Source organism: Pseudopodoces humilis, chromosome 21, assembly GCF_049639895.1.
Source record: "Pseudopodoces humilis isolate 2021_Gansu_Grassland_sample_001 chromosome 21, ASM4963989v1, whole genome shotgun sequence".
Lineage (NCBI taxonomy): Eukaryota > Metazoa > Chordata > Aves > Passeriformes > Paridae > Pseudopodoces > Pseudopodoces humilis.
The window spans coordinates 561,007-587,354 of record NC_142220.1 but is presented as its reverse complement, the minus strand read 5'-3'; the positions used below and the strand labels follow the sequence as shown (position 1 = coordinate 587,354).

Sequence of the window (26,348 nt, the reverse complement as noted above, 5' to 3'; positions counted from 1 at the left end):
GGCTGTAGATGTTCCAGATACTTCTCAGGAAATAGAGCCTGGGGAGCTTCACCACAGCCTTAACGGTTGGGAACCACAAATAAATGGTTTGAGCCAGGAAAAGGTGCTGAGCCCCATCCAGGAACGCCGGCAGGGGCAGGTCACTGTCACTGCACTGTGACATCCCCTAGGCCGGCGGGATTCGGGGGCTTGGCTGCCCACTCTGAGGGAGCCGCTGCTGCTCACGGCTCTCTCCGAGGTGGAACCTCCCGGCAGCGAGCCCAGGAAAGGGCAGAGCAGGAGCGCTGACAGCCGGGCTGTGCTTAGTCCGATAGCGCAGGTCTGCGCCGCTCCGCTGGCTTCCCAGGGGAGGAGATGAGCAGCCGGAGAACGAGAGAGCCGTGAATGCCAGAGGTCTGCTCTTGCATAACACCCCAGGAAGCTTCCAGCTGCGGTGGGAATGCCCGGATCACTGCCCAGAGATCCTTAAATGTGATGGAAAGGGAAGAAAGGGTAAGGGGCTGAGACACGCACGGAGCTTTAGTGAGTCTGGGGGATGCTACCAGCCCACATCCTGTGGGCTCCCGGCGCTGCCTTGCGTTTCCCAGGATTTGCAGTGAGGATTGGAAATCCCCTTCCCCTTCCCCGCTGCCGTCCTGCCAGGGGCTGTCGTGAGCCCGGGTATCCCACTCAGTGCCCGGGTATCCCACCCAGCGTCCAGGCGGATGCACAGCCATGGAATCAGTGTCCCTGATCCGCGTTATCCAGGGGTCTTTGCTCCTCACCACCCGCGGGGCCGCAGCGCCCGGTGCTGCTGAGGGCAGGGAGGGATCGGGAGGAAGCCCCGGGGCGATCCGCTCCGTTCCGGGGCCGCTGCCGGAGGCTCGTTTTGGGGGGAGAAGCAGCCAAACCCCGGCTCTTTTCGTGGCGCGGCGGCGGGAGCGTGTGCGGAGCGGCCGGCGGGCACGGTCCGGGGCCGGGAACAGAGGGTCCCGACCCCCCCATCACGCTCGGGTGTCCCCGCAGAGGGAGGGGACCCCGGGCGGGGGGCGGCAGCCGCGGGGCGGGGCCGGGGGCGGACGCGCGCGCTCGGTGGCTCCGGTGGCGCGGGCGCAGCCGCGTGCGAGGCGGCCCGGTGAGCGCATCCCGGGGAGCCCGAGCCGGCCCGGTGAGCGCAGCCCGGAGAGCCCGTGCCGGCCCGGTGAGCGCAGCCCGGAGAGCCCGAGCCGGCCCGGTGAGCGCAGCCCGGAGAGCCCGAGCCGGCCCCGTGAGCGCACCCCGGAGAGCCCGACCCGGCCCGGTGAGCCCGAGCCAGCCCGGAGAGCCCGAGGCGGCCCGGTGAGCGCAGCCGGGAGAGCCCGAGCCAGCCCGGAGAGCCCGGTCGCCGGTGCTCGGGAGATGCCGCTCGGCGGGCGGGGACCCGCGGCCGCCCTGCGCCGCCGCGGCGGGGACGTCTGAGCGCGTGAGTTCCCGGGGGCGGCGGCACCGTGACACCCCCGCCCGGCGGCACCGGGGAGGGGAGCGGGGGAGGCGAAGTTCCGCCGGGGCGGCTCTGGGGAGGGAGGGAGGGAGGGAGGGATGCCCACCGAGAGCAGCCCCGCGGCGGCGCTGCCGGAGCGCATCCCGGGGGAAGGCTGGCGGCTCCGGGCGGAGCGGGGGAGGCCGGGGGAGGGAAGCAGCGTCCACCCCGGCACCGGGCGGGCCCCGCCGCGCTCCGGGATCGGGTTCCGTGGCGGCGGTGCCGGAGCCCGTGAGGGTTCGTGGCTAAGCCGGATCGGTCAAGGGGTGACATGCGATGTGCGAGGGGCCCCTTTAAGTTTGTGTTAGGGATTCGAATGCCCCTTAGTTAGGGGTAGCTGCTAACGGCAGCCTGGAATTGTCATCACAGCCTCCAGGTCAAGGTAATTTGTAGGAAAAAGTTGGTTGAGGGGGAGTCAGGCTAAAGCAGGAGAAAGAGAGGGTCTCGCTTGGGCTGGGTGAGCTGTGGGGCAGTCAGGCTAGCGAGGCAGCTTTCCCTGGGCTTTTCTTCTCCTGAATTCCTGCTTGTCTCCAGGAATTTCATTGCAAGACGGGCTCCCTGTGCAGGTATGCTCGCCGGGAGGGGCGGGTGAGTGCCGAAGGCCTTTCGGGGCTCACCTGGGTAATGTGTGTGCTGTGTGGAAATGCCCAGTGCCATTATCCATGTGGAAATGCCCGGTGCCATTCTCCAGCCGTTTTCCCGGTCCCCAGAGCTGTGCGTGCCAGGAGCTGCGCCGCGCTCAGCACTCGCAGCATCGCTTGCAGCGTCACCTCCGAAGGCGCCAGGGCAGATCTGAAGTAAAGAGCCGCGGTGTGGGGTCGGGGCAGGGCTGTGTGTGGGGCAGGCCCTGCTCGGGCAGTGTGTGCCCGGAGCTGGGGGCACAGCCCCATCCGCTCGGGGGGAGCAGCCTGGCGAGGCGTTGGCAGCGCTCGCGTGTGCAGGCGGAGGGATGGGGGGAGCAGGGATTTCTCGGCTTCTCACTCCAGTGAACGTGACATTAACAATCCCAGCTATTTTCGGCTGCTTTTGGTGAAGGTTTGGCATTCATTTGGTGCTTCCAGAGATGCCTGGCACTGGGGCAGGGCGGCTCTGGCTGCTGCGTTGTGTCCTGGGGGGCACATCCCACGGTGGGCACAGATCACCATTGGGGAGTGCCTTGTTCTTTTTCCCTTCTGAAGTGCCCGGCATTCTCTGGGATGTCCGGGCCTTGAGGTTCAGCTCTCTGTGGTTTGGGGGTGCATTGGGCTGCCCGGTGCTGTTTGCAGCCTGCTCATACCCAGAGCCGGAGGCCTGGCCGTGCTGGGTACAGTGCAGAGATGAAGGCACTCTGCTTCCCAAACAGCTTCCTGTTTTCAGGCTAAAATGGTTGAGGCATGATAAAGCCTCACAAAGCAAGAAATTAAGGCTGTTTTTCTGGATAACAGATGGAGAAAGAGCCTGGAGTTGGTAATTTTCAGGGAGGGCTGATTGCAGTGGCTGGGGCTGGCAGGGCTGCCTGGACCTGGCTGTTGGTCGTAGCTCATTCCTGGCTCCAGGGAGAGGTGCTGAGGCTCTGTTTGTTGTTTCACAGAAAATACTGAAGAATTTTTATTTTCCCCCGCTCCTTTGGAGCGATCTCTGTGATTGTTTGGCACCGCAGAGAGCCCTGGCACAGGGCACACAACCGGGTGGCCGCAGCAGCTTGTGAGCCTCTGCCAGTTGCTTTTGGGGACAGAGGGGCTGGGAAGCCCCAGCCTGGCAGTGGCAGCTCTTGCTCTTCCCTGACGGTTCGGGCACCGTGTGGGGACAGGCAGGACTGAGGTGCTGAAGGAGCCGTTGCTGGCAGACGCCTCCCTGGGAGCCCGCTTGGTGCGAGGCTGCGTCTCTCATGGGCACCCTGTGCTTGGTGACAGGGCTGTGGCAGAGCCTCTCCTGTCCTTTCCTGCTGCTTCTGGGCACCAGGGGAGGTTTTAGGGTATCAACCCCTGCTCTCTGTGATGTCCCCTTTGTAAAACCACCTCTTCCAGCCTTCCTCCACCAGACTCGGCCAGTGACGCACGCTCTGCGCTCAGCAGCCCCTCTGACAAGGACTGGGATTTTTCTTTCCCAGTTTCACCGTTTCCCCATCTCCCGTCACTAGAACATGTCATCCTGAATTAGCAGGATGACATCCCCGGCCCTGGGATGGCTGGGCAGCCTGTGCTGCTGGCAGAGCCCGTCCCTCCACGCAGCTGCTGCTGCTTTGCCACCCTGCCCTGCACAGCAGGATTCCTCTTTGCCACCCAGGATGGGACAGCTGAGCTCTTTTGCCACCGTGGCTGAGGGGAACCTCCCCAGCTGGAGGGGACTGCGTTAGTGGGGCTTGAGCCAGCTGGCTTTGGGCACTGGGGGGGTGAGGGTCCCCTCAGTGCCCTCTCCAGATCTTGGGCCAAATTGCTCCTTCGGTGCGCAAAGGTTTTCAGCTGTGCATTTCTTGAATTAGTTTGTCGGCACAGCTCTCAGCTGCTCAGCTGACGGTGGATAAATCCCTCTGAAGGTTATTGAGATAATAAAAGGCATGAGGGAAGTTCCGTAATTTATTTGAGTTCTCTTTTAATTTACAGCCTTACGGGGTGAGAGCTCAGTGGATAATGAGTCCTTATGGCAGATCTGCTCCTTTCTGAGGGCCGTGGCAGAGAAAGGGGAGCTGGGGGGGAGCTGTGAGCCAGGGGAAGGCGGAGGGGGTTGTGCTGGAGGTGCTGCAGTCATGGAGCTGCAGCTGAGGCTGTGCGGAGCTGGGAGCCTGGAGCTGAGAGCTCTCCCATCGGGATGCTCCATCCCTGCCTGGGCTGGGGTGCTCGGTGCTGCTGACAGCAGCTTCTCCTCCCTCCCTCCCTCCCTCCCTCCCCTCGCTGCACAGGCAGTGGCTGCTGTTGGTGCTGTTCCAGTGCTTTCTGCTGGGATTGTTTGAGGTATTTTGGGATGTATGTTCCTGCAAATTAATTGACAGGCTGGGATACCAGATGAGGAAGCAAAATCGTCTTCTCTGTCATTTTGTTAGTTACTGGGATCACGATTGTTTTGAGCCTCTAACAAACCAGTCTGAAGGCAGCTCTCCCCTTGGCTTGCATGCAGATGCTCCGGGCATCCTCGTCCCTTCCCTGCCAGGCAAGGTTGAATTTCTGATGGGTAGAAACACGCACAGGATCCCTCTCCTGTTCCATTACCCACTGTGGATGTGTCCCCTCGTCACCTGGGAGGCTCAGGGGCTGAGAGAATGGGTCCTGAGTGGGAGGAAGGGGATCCAGAAGGTTTCCTTGATGGGAAAAGCTGGTTTCTCCCAGGGTTTTGCTGTTGTTTTTCCCAAAGGTGGAAGGAAGTGCACGCTCCCGTGGGCCCTGCCAGATGGCCTGCATTTCCCCTCTAGGATGCTTCTCTGCCTAGGGGAAAAAAAAATAAATTAAAAAGGCTCTTTTGGACTCTGGGCTGGTGCTACTGTGGGGGTTGTGAGATGCTGGGACAGGGATGAGGATGAGGATGGGGATTTCCAAGCCCCAGCAGGTTCCCTGCTCTCCTGCCTGTGCCACTGTGCCCCTCTGGTGCTCAGCACTGCCCAGGCAGGTGGGGATAAAATGGGATTTACACGTGTTAGAGGACCTGGACTAGTGGATTTTGAATGGAGCCACTGCTGATCCCTCTGGGCAGTCTGATGGATTTGGGGGTTCCTGAAAGTGGGAATCTGGGCATTGTAGCCTGCCAAAGCTGTCGGAGGGACCTGTGAGTGTGTCCAGGGAATCAGGGCGATTGAAGCTGAGGAAGTCACTGCAGCTGGAATTTATGGAAGTGATAAAACAACTTTTGACAACAGGCTCAGCTCCCAGCAGCTCCTCTGCAGCAAGAGAGAATATTTTCCTCCTGTTGGATCAATAAACAATTAATTCTAAAGCAGGAGCTGGAGCAAAAGGGAGAGTTTTCCAGGCTTCTAAACTCTTAATCAAGCTCTGGGTGAAACACAGATGTGAGAATCTGAGACCTGCTGATAAAATCTTGACCTTGATAACGGGTTCCTCAGTTCCCGGGCCATGGATGATACTTCCTTGGCTGAATAAATCTTGTAAATATAGAACTTGTTCCCCAATATTTATGTTTCCAACGTGTTTAATGTAGCTTAGCTTAATAATCTGCTTCAAAATGCTGGCTTTCCCCCCACATTTTAATTGGATTCTAATTTTCATTCAGAATCAGCTTAAATTAAATGAGTTTAAAAATATAGTAAATAATACTTATAATTCACTTACTCTTACCATAAGCTGTGAAAATAAAGACTCAAATAACCCGTTAAAGCTGCTCATGGTGCAGCCCTCTCCTCAGCAGCAATCCCGGCATCCTTTGGCTCCGTGTGATGGTTTGGGGATCTGTGCCCAGCCGGGCTCGGGGAGCTCTCGGTGCCTGACTGGGGGGCAGGAGGGGAGAGCTGGGGGTGATGGCTCTGCTGTCCTGAGTCTGTGGGTTTGGGAGGTCCCCGGTCACTGCTGACGAACCTTTGGCTCTGGCAGGTCCTGCAGCAGCCTTTGCTGCCCTGGCTGATGGAAATGGGGGTTTTAATGGAACTTCCCCAAACGGTTCTGGGGTCCAGGCACTGCTGGGTGTGCGCTCCAGCACCGCCTGCTCGTGGGCTGGCAGGCTCTGCTCACTCCCCAGGGCTTACCGGGGTTGTCCCAGAGTCTGTTTTGCAGGAAAAGGGGTTTGGGGACCTCTCAGAGCCTGTGCTTTGGGCAGTGCTGGCAGCTCTGTGCCCTAGGGGTGCGAGCTGCTGGTGATGGGCTCTGGTTTGGCCGCTTTCTGGCCCTGGGCTGGTGATCCTGGGGGTCAGGATCAGCTGCCCCCGCGGCCGAGTCCCTCTCTGGCAGGACCAGGGCCGCAGGGCTCCGTGTGCCCGTGTTTAGGGTGCAGGGCTGGTGGAGGATGCTGGAGAACGTTCCCCTGTGCCGAGGGGGCCGTGGGCAGCCCAGGGCACCTGCTGCAGCCCCCCAGATCAGGATCCAGCCCCAGGCGGGTGCATGGGGTGCACTGGGGCTGTGCTGTGGAGGGAGGCACTGCTGGGGCTCTCCCGGTGTCCCCTGCACAAGAACAGGGCTGGGGGTGCAGCCCCCGGGGCCCCCCGAGCCACGAGCGGCGGGGGCTGCCCGGGAAGGCTCTCAGCAGCAGATCCATTTGGAAGGTGTTTCACGGGCTGTGCAAATCCCAACGTGGAGAGAGGCCGAAATTGTTCTGTGCATAGCCAGGTTTTTTTTAAATAAAGCTCTCTCCAGTATATTGCAGGAGTAATTAGGAATCCTGAGCTGGCTGGATCTCGATCTTTATAGCAACACAGCTGATAAAGCATGATTCAGGGACCTCGTTAGCTTTTTTTAAAGAAGTTTTTATTTAACTTCCGTGAAGTTGCCATGGTTACCCCTGTGCATGGCTTCCCTGCCTCTCCTGCCTTGAGTGCAGCTGCCAGTGTTGAGAATTAAACATCTACATTTGGAGCAGCCGTGGCTTCCCCCCACTGCCGTCCTGGGGTTTGGCCTTGTCCCTTTGCCCATCCTGGGAAAGGCTCCTGTTTGAGCTGTTTGATGTGGTGAAGCTCAGCCTGGGTTTTCCAAGAGGTTTTTTCTGAGCAGGAGGGGAAGGGAGCCGCTCTGTTGGTGTCACTGGTGACATGAAATGTGCCACAGCCGCACGCTGCCGTGCACCAGCACAGCCTGGCTGCTCCCACTGTGGGACACAAAGCTGCTGTGGGGCACGGCAGGCACAGAGCCCTGAGTGCCAGCTCACCGTGGGCTGCCTGACAGGGCCTCGCTGTTCGGGAGCCACTGGAGGCAGGGGCTTAATGAGTCCCAAATGAGTGCCCCGATCAGGGAGGGCACAGATGTGGGCACAGGGTGGGCACGAGGTGAGGCTGTTTCTGTGAGGATGGCTGTGTGTATGATACTGACAGAGGTGGTTTGTGGTTACGTGCCTTGAGCCAGGCAAGCTCCAGGGCTGGGGAGCCAGGGAGGCAGCAGCAGCAGTGCCCCGGCTCGGTTTGGGTGCTGGGGGGTGCTGGAGCCTCCAGAAGGGACGGTGGCCAGTGGAGCAGTTGTTGGATGGCGAGGTGAAGCTGTGCTGTGTCCTGCCGGCTCAGGGCTGTGATCTCTGCGGGCAGGGGCACGGGGCTGGCGGTGCCTGCTGCTGCTGCTGCCGCGCCGCTTCCCGTCCCCGTGGCGCTGGCCAGGTAACCGGGACCTTGCGCTGGGCTGCCGGTGGTGGCCATCTGTCCGGGCAGGGCTGGACTCTGTCCTCATTCTGTCAAAGTTTTGTCAAGCTTCCCCCCTGCTCCTCTTGGCGTTTTCAGCAGTGGAGGGTGGGAGGGTGCGTGGGAAGTGAAGCCGCACCAGAAATAATCCTGCGCGTCCAGGGTGCGAGCGGCGCTGCGGGGAGGCTCCGCTCCCCCTGCCCGCCGGCTCCTCACCGGGGTCACAAAGTCCCCAGGCTGAGGGGAGCAGCTTTTATTTGTTTGGCCCCCCCGTCTTCCTCCTCCTCCCCTCCTTTATTTCTCTTTTCCCTTCTCCATTTTCCTTCCCGATGAAAGATTTTCTCGCAGTGTCAAGGCAATGTGACCTGGTTCCGTAATAAAGAGGAGGCTTATTAGAATTAAAGCCCAACAGTGTTAAAAAAGCAATCTTTGCAAGATTGAGGCCATGAGGGAATTGTAAATTCTCAGCAAAGACCTCATTTAAAGACTGGGATGAAAACACATGCGCACGCATGCACCGAGGCCTGGCACTGCGAGGGCACATCTGGTTCAAGAAGAATTTTGGGGAGGATGAGGGATTGGAGCAGCGCTTGGGTCCTCACGGCTCTGCTCGGGATCCTCCTGCCGGCTGGGCACGTTGGTGGCTGTGCCGGCTCCGCCAGTATCGCTCGAGTTTGGATTTGTTTTCCTTGTTCTCCGGGGATCCCCTCCCCGCTCAGCCCCTCCTGGCGCAGCCGCCCACCTGCCGCGGGGTGGGAGCCATGGCAGCCGGTGAGTCAGGCTGCCCGGGCTCCCCCGGCTCAGCGCAGCCCTCTTCTTCCAGCAGCTCCCTCAGAAATTCCCCTGGGCTGAGGTGGGTGTGCTGGGTCGGTGCTGCTGAGGAGAGCCGGGACGGGGTGTCCCTCCCCGGGGCGAGGCGTGCCGCCTTCACCGACCCCCTGCCCTGTTGCTGCTTTGGGTGCTGTGTGCCGGGGGTGCCCCTGGCCACGCAGGTGAGGGCTCCCAGGGGCTCCCGGTGCCCCCCAGGGCAGATGGTGCCGTGGCTTTGGCCTCGTCCTGCCCAGGACACTTTTCCCTCCCGCCCCTCTCGTTGGACGGGAGCTCTCGTCGGTGTCCGGGGAGCAGCCGGGTGCGCTGCGGTGCTGGGGAGAAGGGAGAAGGAGAAGGGCTGCAGTGGGCAGCAGGTGAAGAGACACCACTCCCCTCCCTCCTTCCCTCCCTCCCTCCTTTTCCTGTTTTCTTCTCCAGGGCTGCAGGCAGCGAGCGCAGAGTGGCAGAGCTGTCGGGAGGCCGGAGCCCCCGCTGTCGGAGCGGCAGTGGTCCCGCTGCTCCCCACGGTGGGCTGTTGTCATCATTTGCTGTTACGTGTGTAATTAGCGAGCCGGCTCTCCCTGCTCCGAGCTCTGCACACACCTGCGGTGCAGCAGGAGCAGCAAAGGGAGGGCTGGCTCGTGTGTCCGTGTGTCCGGCAGCTCACGGCCTCAGGGACCCTCGCTGCCCGGCCCAGGGGAGGCCAGCCCGGCCTGTTCGGTGATGGCCAAGGTCAGGGGAGGCTCTCGGTCAAGTGGGGCTTGGAGATGGCGGAGCCCGAGCCTGGCCAGGGCCAGAGCTGCCACCTGCACAGGCTCGTGTCCCGGGTCCCCTGACGGCCTGGCCTGCGGTGCCCAGCCAGCCCTGCTGCTCAAACACCCGCAGAACCGGCTGTGCCAGGGGACAAACACGTGCCACATCTCACAAGGGATGGGACATCAAAGGGTGTTTTCCCCAGGTCCCCCTCAGATGTGGGGGGACAGACAGGGCGGCTCCCTGGCTGGCTGTGCTGTGCTGCTGGGGTGGATGGTGCTGGTTCAGCTGCAGCCTTTGTTGTCAGTCCTGCTCCAGGATATTTATAGCGAGCCGGAGCTGTGCCCAGCTCTGCGCTGCTCCTCCGCACCTTGCACAGGGCTCCTTGGGGGTTCCTGCTGAGGGTTGGAGCAGGTTCCTGCCCTGCTGCCCGTGGCCTGGAGGAGCAGGGCTGGCACTGCCACCTCTCCCTAACGTGCCATTAATGTAATGTCTTGTCCAGGAGCCTTTCCTGCAGGATAAATGGCCTTTCCATCCAGAGCCTGTGTGAATTACGCTGACGTTTTGCTCCTGAGTAGATGTGTGTAGGGGAGCTGGCTGTTGGATTGGTGAGAGGCAAGAGAAGCAATCTCTGGGAGGCCATCAATTTGGATTAGGCTTTGTGGACTGGGATGGAGGGTAATCACCATCCTTCATTTCAGAGAGGTAAGAAACAAGTCAGCTTCTTTATGGATCATTATAGCTGCAGCAGGAATTGCTTCCACCTCGGCCATGGCACGGATCCCTGCCGGGCACAGGGGGTGGAGGAGGGTGTAAAGCCAAGGGAGGGAGCTGGCTGCGGCTTTGGGAGGATGAGGCAGGCTCCAGCCTCACTGGGCGCTGCTGCCGCGTTCCTTCCAGGCTGAGATGGCCGTGCTAGGGGTGCTTCTCTCTGCCTCCCTCCCAGCCTCGCTCCCGCAGCTGGAGTCGCTTGAGGCGAGGCGAGTGCTGGGAGTCAGCGGGGGAGCAAACGCTCCCAGGAAAAGCGGGGTGTGGATCTGTCTGGGGTGGGATCACATCCATTCCCCCTGCAGAGCCTCTGGGCCCTCTGGGCTTGCACCAGGACCCTCTGCCAGTGCGGACTCAGCTCCGTGCCCTGGCAGGGAAGGGTGACTGGGGGGACCGGCCACTGCCGGGCTCCCTGGCACCGCATCCCCCGTGCCAGCCGGGAGTGCTGGCATGGCACAGTCCCAGCCGGTGCCCGGCTCTCTTGCTGCTGTGTCCCTCGGCCAGGCGGCCGTGGCAGGAGGCTCAGCGCATTCCCGGCCTGCCGGCAGCAGCGCTCCCAGGCATCCTCCTCCTCCGTCCTCCTCCTCCTCCTCCGTCCTCCTCCTCCTCCTCCTCCCGCCCCCGCGCACGCCCACGCGCAGCGATGGAAGACACAGCCCGTAAACAGGGAGAGGAGGAGGGATGGGATGGGATGGGATGGGATGGGATGGGATGGGATGGGATGGGATGGGATGGGATGGGATGGGATGGGATGGGATGGGATGGGATGGGATGGGATGGGATGGGATGGGATGGGATGGGATGGGATGGGATGGGATGGGATGGGATGGGATGGGATGGGAATGGGGCAGTGGCCGAGGTGGGGGCGCGTGTGTGGAGCTGAACCAGCCCAGCCGAGCTGGTGGGGTCGGTGCTCTGGCTGCAGTGGGAGCTGCCCGAGGCCAGGGGGGAGGAGAGATCTGCTTTGGCCTCGCTGAGTGAAGGCCTCCCCTCCCTCCCTTTTGTTTGTACTTTTTTTTTTTTTTTTTTTTTTTTTTATATCCGAGTGCTTCATTTTCCAGAAGCTGTCATTTTACATAAACCTCTCAGCGAGGTACATCCATTCCCACTGCCAAAATCTCCATATCAAACACTTGTAACACGCTGCTGAACTGACAGCCCTGCCTGTACGCGCTCCGTGCCTTTACAAAGGGATGCTGTGTTGGGGAAGGATATAAATACACACACTGGAATGACACGCAGCTCGTGCTGCCCTGCTCTCTTGCTGTCCAGTTCAAATTTATCTGGAGCCTCGGTGCAGGCCCTGCTGGCAGCACGGTGCTGGGGTGGGTGCAGGATGCCCTGGGCAGCTGCCCTGGGGTTTGATGTGCTGGGCTGTGGCTCAGGAGCCCCGGCAGCGATTGCTGCAGCCCCTGTGCGTGGGGAGCCTCGGCTGCTGCGGGGGCTCGGAGCCGAGTGCCGGCTGTGCCGGGGTTCTGCTGCCCAGGATGCTCCTTCTCATCAGGCTGAGGTGCTGCTGGGCCCCAGGGTAACCCACAGGCTGGGCTGTTTGGCCTGAAACTGTGCCTCAGACCCTGTTGCAATGGGAGCAGGGACAGAGTGTGTTAAGCAATCCAACTGCTTCCTTTTCAAGCGAAATTATCTTCTTCTGGATGAAGTTCAAATCCAACCCCAAATCCCTGTTTCTCTGCAAAGGAGAAGGAAGGAAATGCAAAACGTGCTCCCCACCCCCCAAGTCTATCAGTCTTGCAGCTGATGAGCAGAACCATTCCTGCTCGTCCTGGGATTCCCTCCCTCCTTGTTGCAAGGACGTCGCTGTCGTCGGCAATGGCGCCGTAGCCGCGTTCTGTGGCGCTGGCTGCGAGCCTCAGCTGCTCCCCAGGACGGGACCTGCTGCTCTGGGTGAATGCTGGAGCAGGTCCCAGGGCAGCCCTGGGAGCTCCTCTGGTCCCTTACCCCCGGCACCACGGTCCATGGGCACCTGGCCCGTGTCCTGTCACTGGCAGGGCTGTACCTGTCACCTGTGGTGCTGCTCTTGGTGGTTCCTGCTGCTCTTCCAGGTGGGGACCTCGATGTGGGAAAGATGAGACTCATTTTTTTTTAATGTAATGCCCTCAAAATGGTTTTTAATTGAGTTCATTTTGTCAAGTTTGATGAAAATTTTTTCAGCACCTCAACTGGGAGAGACAGGTCTGTGCTCAGCTCTTTTGCTTTCCACAGCAGGGAAGCTCCAGGACTTGAGATGTTTCTGGGCTGAGTGGTTTCACACTCGGGAATCCCCTGAGATCTCTGGCCCAGCTAAGGTGATGGTGGCACGTATCTGGGGGGGTTTGTTGCTTGTGTCCCCAGAGCTCCCGTCACCCCAGTCCTGCCTCTGGGGGCTGTGGTGATGCTCTGGGTCAGGTCTCTGGAGACCCCAGCCCGGCTGGAGCTGCCAGCAGAGGGTTTGCTGTGCCCCAGCTGGGGAGGGTACAGGGCTGTGGTGCAGTTGTGCTGCTCCAGCCGAGTGTGGGGAGGGCACAGCTGCAGCCAGACGTGTTCTGGTGCCCAGGCAAAGGAGTGGGTGGGTGGTGAGCTGCCTCTGCTCTGCCCTGTGCAGCCAGGATGAATCAGCCTTTCCCAAGGACCTGTGAGCAATCTGCCACCACTGTGGCCTTGGGTCCCCGGGGAGCCACGGCCCTCCCTGGGCAGGGAGGCACGAGGTGAGGGCAGTGGCAGTGCCAGCTGCGATGGCATCTGCTGCTCCTGCTGGCAGAAGGCACAGACCTTGACGTTCGTGTCCCCAAAGTGCTCTTAGCAGGAGGAGGGGCACCGTGCTGGTGATGCTCCTGGCACTGAAGTGCAGCTGCTGGGGACTGTACCATCCCCATGGGGCTGCTGCACCCTCGGGGACCCCACTGCAGGGCCAAGGGCTGGGATTCCCTTTTCCCAGGCTGGAGGGAGCTATCCCGGCTGGGCTCTGGCACACGGCTCAGCCCAGAGCCCCGTGGTTGCCCTGAGGGGAGGCAAAGGTCCCTCGTGGTGCTGGAGCCAGCCCCTGGCTCTGTCCCTGCCAGGACCTGCTCCTGGGTCCCTGCCAGGACCTGCTCCTGGGTCCCTGCCTGCTCTCCTGCTGCCAGTGGCAGCTGCTGAGCCCAGCCGGGAGCAGCCCCCGGTGCCAGCTGCCTCCGGGCCACCTTCCCTCTTCCCTGCTCAGTCCGGAGGCTTTTCCCTTCCTCCCACCTGTGTGTGCTCCTGCAGGATTCCAGCGTGGGAGCGGGGTTGGGGCTCACTTGGGCTGTGAGCCACGGGGGGAAGTTGGGCTCTGCTGGCAAAGTTTCCGCCCGTCCATCACAGGCGCAGGGATGTTTTGGTACGTGCTGATTAACTGCCTCCTCCCGATGTGCCACGGTGAGATAAAATATGAACAACCGCATTCTTTGACTTAAAATTTAATTAAAACTATATATCAAAAACGTGAGACCCCAGGCTTAATAAAACCTGATAAAATTATACTAATACACTTCAATTTCAATCCAAGGCTTCCTGATGGAAGAGCGTGAGAGGCTGAGCCTGTAACTAGATTAGAAACACCTCCTATGCAATATTTATGGTGCTGTCCTGCTTGAGATGCATGGCTGCCGAGGAAGGCTCTGACACGGTGATGAAGAGGAGTTGTCAGCCTGGCTTATGCGTAAATAGGAGAGAGGGCGAGATCGTACGGGCTGTTCCCGGTGGGGGAGAGTGACTTGGGCAGAGGATGAGCTCATGGAAGGAGGAAAAAAGGGAGGGAGGAGGGATGCTGCTCCCCACATGTGCCCTGGGGCTGATCCCTGTCTGTGGCACCAGCAGCCTGAGCTGGGGTGAATTGAGGGGTGGCCTCTGACAGCTGCCAGTGGCTGTGGCCACTTCACCTCCACAGGTGATGTATTGAGTGAGGAGCTCAGGGCCTTTGCCCATCAGCTGGGGAACACAAGCTGGCTTGTTCTGTGTGTGCCAGCAGGAACGGTGGCCACCAAGCTGCTGAGGCCCATCCCGTGGTTGGGTGCCTCTGCTCCAGGCAAAAACCAGCAGGAGCACTCAGGTGCTCTCAAGCAGCTTCCCGCTGGCACAGCACAGAGCATCGCTGCTGTTGGAGCTTTTCCATGCTGTCCCATGTCCCCAGAATTTCACTTTTGGGTGGAAATGCCCTGGATTTGTGTCAGCTGGTGACTGGGGGGTGTGATCTGGGGTCAGCAGCAGGGCTCGGTGTGGCACAGGCAGCCATGGTGCCACCTCGGCTCAGACAGAATGTTAATGTGGAGCACAAATCCTGGTGGAGACAGGCGAGGTTGGAGCAGGGAGGAGAGCCCAGGGCTCCTTCCTGAGCACAGGGACAATGGGTGGTGATGTTGCAGCGCTGGGTGCCCGTGGGAGCGCCGGGGGCTGTGGCGCTCGCTCTGCGGTGATGCAGCCACTGGGGCAGGGGCCTTGTTGGCACCTTCCATGCCTTGGGTCCTGCCCGAGCCCCTCACAGACCGGTTCCATCTCTGGTGAGGTCGGTGTGCAGCCTGGGCTTGGACAGGAGGCCGGGCATGGGGTGCCAGAGGCCTCTCTCGGGGCTGGGGGTGCCCTGCCCATCTCCTGCCCCGCTCTGCTCTCCCTTCCAGGTGAGCGGGCACGCGTCCCCCCGCAGCGCTGACGTGTGCTGGTGCTTCTCCAAGGCTGTGGCAGCAATTCCAGCAGCCAGCGGCCTGGCATGACCCCGGGAGCTGGAGGAAGGGGGGTGAGGTGGGCGCTCAGCCGGCAGGGAGCCCCTCCCTGGGCAGGAGGGGACCCGACAGGCAGCAGCATCAACTCTGCCAGCCACAGGCTCCCTGTCCCCTTGTCCCCTCTCCAAATCCCCGGGGAACTGGAAGTAAGGGCAGAGCGAGAGGGGAAGGGCTGGGTTTCCTGTGCAGGTGCCCATCCCCACATCCCTCCTTGGCCAGGCTGTGCCCGGGTTCACCCCTCACGCTGCCCCTCTCCCAGCCCCGCGGGGCCGGCGCTGCTCCCTGCTCGGTGGAGCTGTATTTTCAGAGACTGTGGGGGATGTCGTGTGTGTAAAATTAGCGCTGCCTTGTTAGTGCTTCTCAGGCTAATTCGGAGTGAAATGCTTTAGCAGCGGTGGGCTGATTCTATCAGGAGAACAAGAACTAATTAAATTCACTCTGACCATCAAGCAGTAAATTATTTATACCCAGACAGATGCAATCTAATCTGTAGCGTCCAGCCCCACTGAACCTGCAGCCTCCTTGGTTCGGGGCGAGGAGCAGATTAGGCAACAGAGGGGGAGCTGGGAGGGGCAGAGCAAAGGTTGCCAGAAAAGGCAAATGATTTTTCCCTTCTGGTGCCAGTGCTGCAGTGGGACCCCTCCACTGGCACTGCAGCCCCTGGGCCTGCCTGGGCAGCTCTGGAGCATGGGGGCCTTCGGGGCTGGGAGCTGGAAGAGATGGGGTGCTCCTCCATCCCAGGGAGCCAGCACAGAGCTGCACTCCCACCTGGGCAGGTGCTTTACCAACATCAGCAGGGAGATGTGGGAGTTCTCCTCCTCCTCCCAGGAGGAAGGGCAGGCACAGTCAGAGGTCCTGACGTCTGATTTTGCACCACCGTGCTGTGATCCCTGTGCTGCTGTGTGATCTCCATCACGCCCCTCCCTGTGCCTCCCCAGGCCCAGTGCTCCCAGCCTCAGCTCGGGGCAGGCAGGAGCCGTTATCATCTCTGCAGGGTTTATTTTTTGGTGATGTGACCCTGTGCCTGATGAGATCATTCCTGTCGCACAGTGGAACCGCAGCTTTCTCTGCCTACGAGCCGCAGTTTACTCTAATTGTGATTGAGCCGAGATCCCTTTTCTCTCCAAACCAAAGGGAAGAGTGAAAAATCATTTGCTGATCCTCTGGGGGTTGTAAAGGATTCCGGCAGCCTGGGAAAGAGCTCTGCTTGGGGCTGGGAAAATGGTACGGTAAAAATTATCTGGTTGTTACGTATGTTAGAGGGACAGAAAGAAGGAATTCCAGAGCAGCCGGAACAGAGAATCACGGGGATGGTCCTTGTCCCCTTGGGAACAGAGATTTCCATTGTCTCCTTGGGCAGCCGTGGTGTTGGGAGGGCTGGTTTGACTGGGAAGAGCCTCTGGAAGCAGGTCAGGGTCACCGGTGGGTGCCCCTGGGCCAGGCAGGGTGGGCAGTGCTGGGCTCGGCTGTTCTCCAGCTGCAGCTCCCCAGCAGGCAGGGGCAGCTCTGCTGGGCTGCCCCACGGAGAGGGGATGGATCCTCGGGGCAGGGTTCGGGCTCTTGCTGCATTTACCAGGGTATTTGAGGCTAAATGGGCTGGAGCCAGTCTGAGCCCACGGGGGCCGAGCTCCTCCCGGGAGGAGGCAGCACGGGCAGGCTGCGGGGCTGCTCCGGGTGTGCACGGAGCACGCAGGCACTCGGAACCGATCCTTGCCACAATGCAGCTCCTCTTGCACAGGGCTGGGGGTGCAGGCTCGGCCGGCAGCAGCGCGCTCAGCTCCGCTCCAGCTGTGCCGCGCTTCGGGGACGGCTGAGCCCAAGCCGTGGCTGCACCGGTGATTAATCTCTGTAGCAGGGGAGGGAACTCCTGTTATGAATCAGGCTCATAACTCCCGGCACACATATTTCCAAAGCCCCGCTGAACTATTAATCCACCCGGCTCCCTGGGGTAGGGAGGATGGAGGGGGAAATGTCACCTTGTGGCAGGAGAGCTGTGATGGGCAGCCAAGCCAGCAGCTCAGTCTTGGAGATGGCTCCTGGTCTCCAGATCCCACCGATGGACCATGTGGCCTCGCGATTGATTTAAAAAGGAGAGAAAAAAAAAAGAAAAAGGCAACTGCTTCACTCTGGCTCTGCTGCTGATGCTGAGAGGACAGATTTGCCTGCTGGCAGCTCTGCCATTAACTGGATGAGCTATTCAAGTGTGGGTTATGGATTTGGGATCAGCCTGACTGTGCTGGAGAAGGCACACGGTGCTGAGCCCAGATGGATGCCTGGCCCAGGATGGGGCCCAGGGGGAGCTGACATGCTCTTTTCAGGAGTGGCAGGAGATGGGATGGAGGAGCCTTCCCTGGGAGCAGATAACCTTGGAAGGGTGAGAAGCTCTTCCAGACTCTGGCCAGGTCCCTCCTGGCTGCATGAGAGACATTCATGGGTGGGAGAACACGAGCTGCAGCGCCCAGCAACAGAAGGGCTGGAAGTGGAGCAAGGGAAGGGAGATGGGAATTGGGTAACAGGAGGCTCCTTCCTCTGGGAGGAAAGGAGGAATTGGGAATATCCCAGCAGCACTGGGAGAGGAGCCATGCTTTCAGAGTCTGGGAGCGATTTCCAGGCTGCAAATATCCCTTTCCAGCCCCAAAGCTGCCACAAGAATTCTCCCTACTCCTGCAGGCAGCTGGTGCTCGTGGCCCTGGCACGGCTGGGCTGCTGTGGCAGTGCGAGAGCGAGCTGGACCCACCGGCTGCCAGCCAGGAGAGGGACTGGGATTTTGGGTTTGGCTCACGAGGATCACTTGGACATTGAGCACCAGAAGCTGAAGCAGTCAGGAGTTGCTCCCAACTGCTTCATTTGGGCAGGATAGGAGTGCTCACAGCCTGGGATGCTTCCACAGTCCCAGCGCTGCCGTCTCCTTCCTCCTGGGTGGATCTGACCTGGCAGTGCCAGTGTAATGCAGGAAACACAAGCATTCTGATATTTTTTATTTTTATTTTCCATTTTTGCCACAGTTCCCCAGCCCCTCTGTCGCACTCCTTGTTAAGCTGTTAAATCACTCCATTTATTTAGCACGAGCATCGCTGAGAGCTCATTTTTATCTTGGTGAAAACCAGACTTGCTCATGGGCACATAATGAAATTGTATAAATATACCCTTAGCTGGGAATCTAATTTATTTTTCCTGTTCATTATGGGGTAGAAGGCCATTATGAGATGTAGAACTTTTTTTTTTCCCAGTGCTGGAATTGAAGGGCTGGTGCGGGCACTTCTTATACTGATGATTTTGCCCTGATTCAATTTGAAGCTGGTTAGAGCTCAAATACTGTAGCCTAATTGACAGAGATCGGTGTGGGTTGCCATGCTAATGTCCTGGCAGTGGCTCTGTGGCAGCGCCGGACCGAGGCCGGGTGGAAGTCCAGGATGGGCTCGGGAGTGGAGATTCCCCTGAGCTGGGATCGCAGGGAGCAGCGGTGGCCCGGCCCCAGGGCAGCAGGGAACGTCCCTTTGTCCATCGGTGGGATTGATTTCCGACACTATTGATACTGCTATAAAGTCCTGTTTATGGAGCTATAATTAAGCGGGGCCATTTAGCCGGCAGTGTTAAGTGCTGAGCAGATTTATGGCACGGCTCAGCCTTCGGCAGGGTTATATTTCAGCACGAAGCACACCAGGTTTTTATGTGTTCTGCGATTGTGTTCGTGTGACAGTGATTAGTATAATGGGGGCTTCCGGGGTCGTGTTGCCAAGCTGAGGAAACAGCAATTATGGGCCGCTGCAGTAGCAACTTAATTGCATTCATTTGCAAGCGGCACGGGCCGGGTGCAGGGGAGCAGCTGGTGGGGCGAGCCCTGGCACTCCATGGCCACCGGCCCTGGCACTCCATGGTCACCAGCCCTGGCACCCCATGGCCACCAGCCCTGGCACCCCATGGCCACCAGCCCTGGCACTCCATGGTCACCAGCCCTGGCACCCCATGGCCACCGGCCCTGGCACTCCATGGCCACCAGCCCTGGCACCCCACGGGCACTGGTCCTGGCACCCCATGGCCACCAGCCCTGGCACTCCATGGCCACCAGCCCTGGCACCCCAAGGCACCCCGGGCTGGATCTGCCGGGGCTCTGAGGGTCTCTCCCTGGGCAGAGCAGAGGGCAGCTCCTGTCCAGGCACTGGGACACGCTCAGCTGATCCAAAGCCCGCGCTGTGGGTCCCTGGGGCAGTGGCTGGGCAGAGCCAGTGGGGATGTGCTTCAGTGGCACTGCCGGGGCTGAGCGACCTCGCCGTGTTGCAGCCTCAGGCCGTTGTCCGCTGGCCACGGGCAAGCAGCGCTGTGGCCACAGCTCCAGCACGCCGGGGGCTCCCGTGGCTTGTCCCCCGTCTGGGAGACGGGCAGGCCGAGCTCTGCAGCAGGGGGGAGCAGGGGACAAAGCCATCCAAGGGCGAAAGGGCCAGCAGTGGATTTGCAGCGGTGCAATTAGAGCTCACCTTGATGTGCACTTGGCAGCCTTTCCTTTGAACTCTCTCCCCTGACAGCTTTCCTGAGATCTGGAGATTTACCAGCTCAGCCCTTCGCCGTCCCGATAAGGCGCTGGGAGGTTCTGCAGAGCAGCTATGGATACCCGGGGAAGGCTGGGAGCGAGCTTCTCCTGAGCGTCAGGAATTCCTGTGCCCTCCCTTGGGCAGGCCCCATCCTTCAGCAGGACTTGAGGAAGCCGGGGCTGGCACAGGCAGGGCCAGCACCCTGTGCAAGTGTGCCACGAGCCCCCTGCAGCGGCTGGGGAGAGGCGGCTCGGTGGGAGCCGGGCAGGGCGTGGATGTGTGTCCCAGGACATGCCCCCTGCTGCGGAACAGCGGGCCCTGGGCTGACCTGGAGGCAGTGGAGCATCATGTGGGGCTCATGGATGCGCTACCACAAGTGCATCAAGGATCACAAGGTCTCTCCCAGGTGGAGCCAGGGTTTAGAAGGCATCTTCCTTGCTCTTGCCCTTGCTATGTGCACTTTCCCAATTCGCTGCAGGAATTAGATGGGCTTTTGCCGACTAAGAGGTGTTAAACGGCTCTAAATACTCTTCACACTGCAATATCTCCACCACAGCATTTAATCGAGTGCCACAGGAATGCCTATAAATAAACGAAATGCGCCTGTGCCAGTTCCCTCCCACGGCATCTCGGAGCTCACAAGAAAGTCGGCAAGTGGCTTGTGTAGGGCTGCAGCTCCTGCCCTCCCTTTCCTGTCCTCCTGTCCCCCCTCTGCCCCTGCCCCTCATTCCCCGTTTCTACTCTTTTCTTTTTTCCCCTTTTCCCCGTCTGAGAGTGAGGGGATCCAGCCTGGGGATGTCGAAGCACTCGAATCCCACTGGAATGCAGCTGCAGGAGTGAGGACGGGAGGTCTGGAATCAGCAGCCCAGCCCTGGGCTCAGGCTGGCCCCGCACCCGTGGGCAGCCCAGTTTCAGCCAGCAGAGCCAGGAGCAAACACAGGGGTAGGGAATGAGCAGCTGGAAGGGTACGGAGCGTTTCAAGGCTGTTTATGCTGCTCTTGCATCTGTACGTGAGTCCAGGCTCCTTTGTGATTGGAGATCTGCATGCACCAAACCTGATGGATTTCCCACCTTTAAATGTCCAGCATCTCGGCCCTGGAGTCCAAGCAGACAAAACGTGTGTGTGGGGCTCTAGCTGTTGCAAAAAGCACTTTATCTGTTGCTCTGGGGCTGCTGCTGCATGGCAGTGCCTCCTGAGAAACACTGCGAAATTCCTTCCACGTTCCCTTCCCAGAGCCTTTATTACAGAAAACAAACAATCCTAAGGAAAGGGAGGAGTGGGCAGAGGGCACTCCTTGGCAGTTCTGGTGCTCCTTGGCTGTGCCAGGTGCTCCTGGGTGTCCCTGTGGCCACAGGGCAGGGGACAGAGCTGGCTGCGTGTGCAGGGCTGTTGGCACTCCCTGACAAAGCTGTTCTGTGTCCCCAGGCTGGCACTGGGGGGGCTGTGGGGTGCCTGGGGCACCCCTGTGCCAGCACCCTCTCTCCGAGGGAGCCCTGGGGCCTCGCTGAGGATCCTCAGCCAAATGAGATCCCTAAATAGGCTCCTCAGCCTGTCAGTTGACTGCCTCTTGAGTGCTGATGAGCCACTCTGGCGTTACTATTTAAAATCCAAATTGCTTTAATCAGCTCGCCTTTAGCCACGAGCAAGTCCAGGGGCTGAGAGCGCTCCTGCTCGCCTTCCACCTGCAGCCCCCGGTGCTGGCACGGCACAGGCACCCGGTGTCTGTCCGTGTGGGCACCCGGTGTCTGTCCGTGTGGGCACCCAGGGTCTGTCCGTGTGGGCACCCAGGGTCTGTCCGTGTGGGCACCCGGTGTCTGTCCGTGTGGGCACCCAGGGTCTGTCCGTGTGGGCACCCAGGGTCTGTCCGTGTGGGCACCCAGGGTCTGTCCGTGTGGGCACCCAGGGTCTGTCCATGTGGGCACCCAGGGTCTGTCCGTGTGGGCACCCGGTGTCTGTCCGTGTGGGCACCCGGTGTCTGTCCGTGTGGGCACCCAGGGTCCGGGTGGGCACCCAGCAATGACCCTGCGGGTGCCCAGGGGCCCTGTGGGCACCAGCGTCCCTGTGGCTCTGCACTGGCACCCTGTGGCACAGCTGCTGGGACAGTGGGGAGACAGTGGTGGGGACCCTGCAGAGCTGAGCACGAGTCCCCTGGGCACGGGGAGGACAAGAACTGTAATGGATGAGGAGAAGAGGAGCTGCAGTTCCCACGGGCTGACAGATGCCAGCGCTGTAATGAGCTGGGAATTCCCGTGTCCTCTCCCTGCGCTCACCTTTAGCACCGTGAATTCTCTTCCAGGGTAAAAGCAGCTTCCTCCCTGGGTTTCAGTGCCCACCAGCCCACTCCTGCCTCCCCGGCTCCTCCAAGCACAGCCTCGGGGTGTTCCTCCACCCTGAGCAGGTGCAGGGCGGGGGCGCGGGCCAGAGCTCTCCTGGGGCTGCGCTCGCAGCCAACCTCGCTGGGATGGTGGGAGATGCCGGATTAAAATAGCGCGGCGCTTCCCTGGCGAGGGAGCCTTGCGGCAAAGACACCCACGCGGCTGCGCCGAGGAGGATGAGGAGGAGGAGGAGGAAGAGGAGGAGGAGGAGGATGCTGATCGGCGCCTGACACCGGCTGCGCCGGGCAGGGGCAGGAGATGCAAAGACCCAAATGTGTGGGTGCAGCGCTGCCGCTGAGGAACTCCCGGCCGGCATTGCCCCAGTGTGCTTCCCCTCACAGGTGTGTGGCACAGGGCATCCCCAGCTGCCTTCCTCCTGTGCACCGGCAGGGAGCTCGGCCGGGCCGGAGGGAGCTGCAGAGGAGGGGCAGGGATGCCGGGGTGCTGAGCTCTGGCAGAGGGAAGTGAGCAGGAGCTGCCCCCCGGGGCTGGCGGGTTCTGCTGCGGCTCCTCCGCTGCTGCCAAGGCTGGCAGCGGGGCCGGCATTCACCAGGGGCCGGTGCTGGCACCCCGGCTGTGAGTGCCAGCTCTTGGGGACCGGCTGCCCCCGCCTCCTGTCGTGCCGTAACTTGGCTCCCCCAGGGCTCCACGTCCCACCTGCAGGCCCCCTACTTGTGCCGAGTGAGCCCCGGTCCCCATCCCATTGAGTGCTCCACCTCCTGCCCCCCACCTGCCCCTGTGCTGGGTTTGGGGCAGAGTGGGTTCTCCAGCCCTGGGAGCATCCCTCCCTCGGGGCTTGGGGTCTCCCACACCCATCCTTGTGCCACGGCAGCCTGCCCACCACTGGCATTCCCAGTGCTGGATGGCTGACATGCGGCAGCGGCCCCGGGGCTGTGTTGTCCCAGAATATTCCTGGATGAGCGGAAAACCTCATCCAGGGGATTGTTCAACTCGCAGCAGCCTTCCTGGGGAGTGAGGACATGTTCGCATTTATTCAAGGACATCCCTTCTCAATTAAATCCCTGCATGGGCTAAACAAGCGGGCTGTTGAGATCAAAGGGGTTTTTTTCCCACTCTTTTTTCCCCCAAAATCGTTTAAATGATGCAGTGGAGGGAGTGTGGTGTGTTTGCCTCCCAGACGCCTGGTGGGGAGGAGAAACTGCCATTAAATTCCCGCAAAGGTGTTTCCCTGTGCCAGCGTGGGGCCGGGGGGTTTGGCAGTGGCAGCCATGGGCTGATGGCAGCAGGGGACTGCAGTGGCTGTGGGATGTGGGGTGGGATGTGGGGTGGGATGTGGGTGGGATGTGGGTGGGATGTGGGGTGGGATGTGGGTGGGATGTGGGTGGGATGTGGGTGGGAGGTGGGGTGGGATGTGGGGGGGGATGTGGGTGGGATGTGGGTGGGATGTGGGTGGGATGTGGGGTGGGATGTGGGGTGGGATGTGGGTGGGATGTGGGGTGGGATGTGGGTGGGATGTGGGGTGAGATTGCCCGCCGGGAGCTCTGTGGCCAGTGGCCAGTTTGCCGCAGCCTCGGTCCCGGGGGGCTGGGGGGCTGCAGCCGGGGGTCCCCCCGCCGCACCTCGGGGATTGATGGTGTCATTAAAGCGTCAGGCTGGCCCGGGGCCGGCCCCGCTGCCGGCTGCGATTTATGGTGGAATCTGCCTCGGTGAAGGTTTTATCACCGCTGTTAAAGAGCCGAGCGTGTGCCGGGGGCCGGGCGGGGAGGGTCTGCTCTGCCGATCGTTCCTCGGTGGGGTCACTCCCCGGGCACCCCGGGATGCTGCAGTCCCTGTGGGACTGTGCTCGCTGGGATCCCTGCAGGCTCAGCCCTCCCGCAGCGACACGTGGGGCGCTGGACCAGGTTTTTGGGCACGAAACCCTGGAGCCACCCGGCTCTGACCTCCTCCTCTCCCTCTGCCATGGATCCGTCAGTTAAGAAATCGATCCCTTCGCCACCAGCCCGGTCTCCTTTTTCCTTTTAAATGGTGTCACTCTGCTATTTCCTGGCCTCTCTAATAGATTTTTATATAATCACTACAGTGCACTTTTAAAGAGCGATAGATCACGTTCATTGCTTTTCCCCGTGATTAATTTCCCATAATAGTCCTCTGTAACACCAAGGCAAAGAGAGGAGAGCAAAGAAAACCCCCACATTATCCACTTTGTGCTCCGAGTATAAATGAATTAGATTTAATTTTTGTTTAATTGTTTCCATAGCTCAGCCTCTGCTAACTTTGCAGGATAATTTATTTTGCAGTCTTGGGGAAAAGAAGGAAAGAAGGTCCCTGTGCCGCGCTTTGCCCGCAGCAGCCGTTAATTACAGCTGATTGCCTTCCCTGCCTGATGAAGCCGTGGATTGGGGGGTCCTGTCACACCCCAGGGCCGTGGCTGGTGGGCAGAGAAGAGCCGAGCCGGACATGTGGGATGTTCCCATGTGTCTTCCCATGGCAGGAGTGTAATGTGTTCCTCTCCCTGCAAGGGGAATCCTATCCTGTGTCCTCTGCCTGGTGCCTGGGCAGCAGGGAGGGGATGCTCTGGGAATCGCTTCCCAGCATCCAGCATCCTCTGCTCTGCCAGCCCTGGGCCACCGAAACGGGATCTGTCCTGCCCCAGCAGAGCGTGGGGAGAGCAGGGGACGGAGCCAGCGCGTCCTCCTCCCGCTCACCCATAAATCACCGGCTGCGGGGGCACCGGGCCCTGCTTAGAATGCGCCGGCAGTGCCGAGGTGAGAGCAGGAGCTCCAGAGAGCCACGGCTAATCTGCTCCCTCGGAGACGGGCTACCTTCGGCCTGTTAATCAGTTGCAGTAATTACAATCCCAACTTTACATGTGGAATGTTAATTAAAGGACGGGACACGGGGATCTGAGCTTGGCAGCGAGTGGTGTGCCTGTGCTGAGGGGTCTGGGGGTCGTGGGGCAGCCCCCATCTCATCTGCTGCTCCCTTCACTGCGTGTGGAGATGGGGCCAGGGCCTGGGGCCAGGCAGGCTGTGCTTGCTGGCACCTGGCACTGCCTCCTCTTTGCAGTTCTGTGGTGGCTGCTGCTTGCCTCTAAAATTGTTTTGCTGATGTGGATGGATGGATGGATGGATGGATGGATGGATGGATGGATGGATGGATGGATGGATTTGTTGGGAAAGGGGATAATGCAGCTGGAGCTCCACTGCCCTGGCTCTGATTTCCCCATAACATCCCTGGTGCCCCTGAGCCTCTTCTCTGGGCTGAGCACCCACCTCCCTCCCACTGTCTCTGTCCTGTGCTCCAGCCTCCGAGCATCACTCTGGACTTCTGCAAGATTCCCTCCTGTATATGAGTCCCACCTGCACTGGGGAGCCCAAAGCTGGATACGGGATCCAGACATGGCCTTGTGGAGGTGATGACAGGGCTGGCCGGGGTTCCTTGGTCCCAGAAGTGCATTCCTGGCTGTCCCATGGGCAGCTCAGCTCTGGGAATGGAGCTCGGCTGTTTTCTTCCTGAATTTCACGAGGTTCCCCTGAGCAGCAGCTCAGCTCCCTGTCATACCCATCCTCCTCACTGGGGAGGAGACCCTCGCAGGTCCTGCTCTGGCTCGTGCCCTCGCAGGGTGCTGGTGAGTGCCAGGAGCTGCCTGGGGTGCTGTGTGGGTCCTGCAGAGCCCCAGTTCCTGCTGGGTCCCTGCCTGGTCCCTGCTCTGTCCCTGCCTGTGCAGAGCCCTGAGCCGTGGGGCTCTGAGCAGCACCTCTGACCCACCCTGAGCTGCACTTGTCCCTTCCCTGTCCCCAGGACGGGGGGCTGTGCTGCCAGCCTGCAGCCCCTCCAGCTGCTGCAGAGGGTCCTTGGAAGGGCTGAGAGCCTGGCTGAGCCCCCAGGGAGCTGGAGGTGGCGGGTGCTCCTCACCTATCCCTGCAGATGGTGCAGGTGTTTTTTGGAGCAGGGATGTCGGGGGAGGACCCGGCAGCCGCTGGAGGTGGGGACCAGCCCCGGCACGGCCGGGGGAGACATTAAAACCCCGGTCAGCAGCAGGGAGCGGCGCTGAGCAATCTGCTGGGGCGTCAGTGCTCTGGATTATTGCTGTGAGCAGCTGAAGGAGAGCAGAGAAGAGGCGTGAGCTGAGAGGAATGACAAAGAGGGGAAGGAGAGGAAGAGGCCCTGGAGGAGGAGGAGCAGAGGGAAGCTGGATCGGTGCCGCAGGCGGTGCAGGGTGCTCCAGCAGTGATGCTCTGCTGTCCCAGGAGCTGCCTGCTCCCTGCTCCCTGGGCAGGGTGGGGTGTCCCGATGTGCGGTGGCTTTGGTCTCTCCCTGCCATGCCACGGCACAGTGCTGTGCCAGCCCTTGCTGTGGGAGCCGGGCAGGCTGTGCAGGAGAGAGCAAAGCAGGGGCCTGCCTTGCTGCTGGGCAGGACAGATCTCCTCTCCCTTGTCCCTGAGTCCTCTGTGCATCCTGGCCCTGCCCAGGCTCTGCCAGGACCCGTCACAGCACGTCCCCCCTCGCTGTGTGCGGTGCTGCCAGGGACAGCCCTGCTCTGAGGTGATGCTCCATCGGGCTCCATCTGCCTGCTCTGCTCGCCCAAGACAGCCCATGCACACTTGGGAGTTCTGGACCATGGAAGGACAGAAGCACCACATTTGTCTTTCTAATTCATCCAACCTCCTTTGCATCGCTCCAGG

At 60.6% G+C, this 26,348-nt stretch overlaps 1 protein-coding gene across 7 annotated transcripts in view; it reads left to right on the top strand.

The window, feature by feature from the left end:
* Positions 1–26,348, top strand: part of RBFOX3 (RNA binding fox-1 homolog 3) — a 131,289-nt gene that overhangs the window by 27,934 nt on the left and 77,007 nt on the right. For 5 of the 7 annotated variants that reach the window (XM_088065317.1, XM_088065313.1, XM_088065316.1 and 2 more), the window contains exon 1: positions 1,105–1,441. The exons of 1 other annotated variant lie outside the window; for it this stretch is intronic. The gene's annotated coding sequence lies outside the window, so the exon portion shown is untranslated. Of the gene's footprint in view, positions 1–370; positions 493–1,104; positions 1,442–26,348 lie in introns of those variants that run through there. One more of the 7 variants, XM_088065315.1, reaches the window with a different exon arrangement.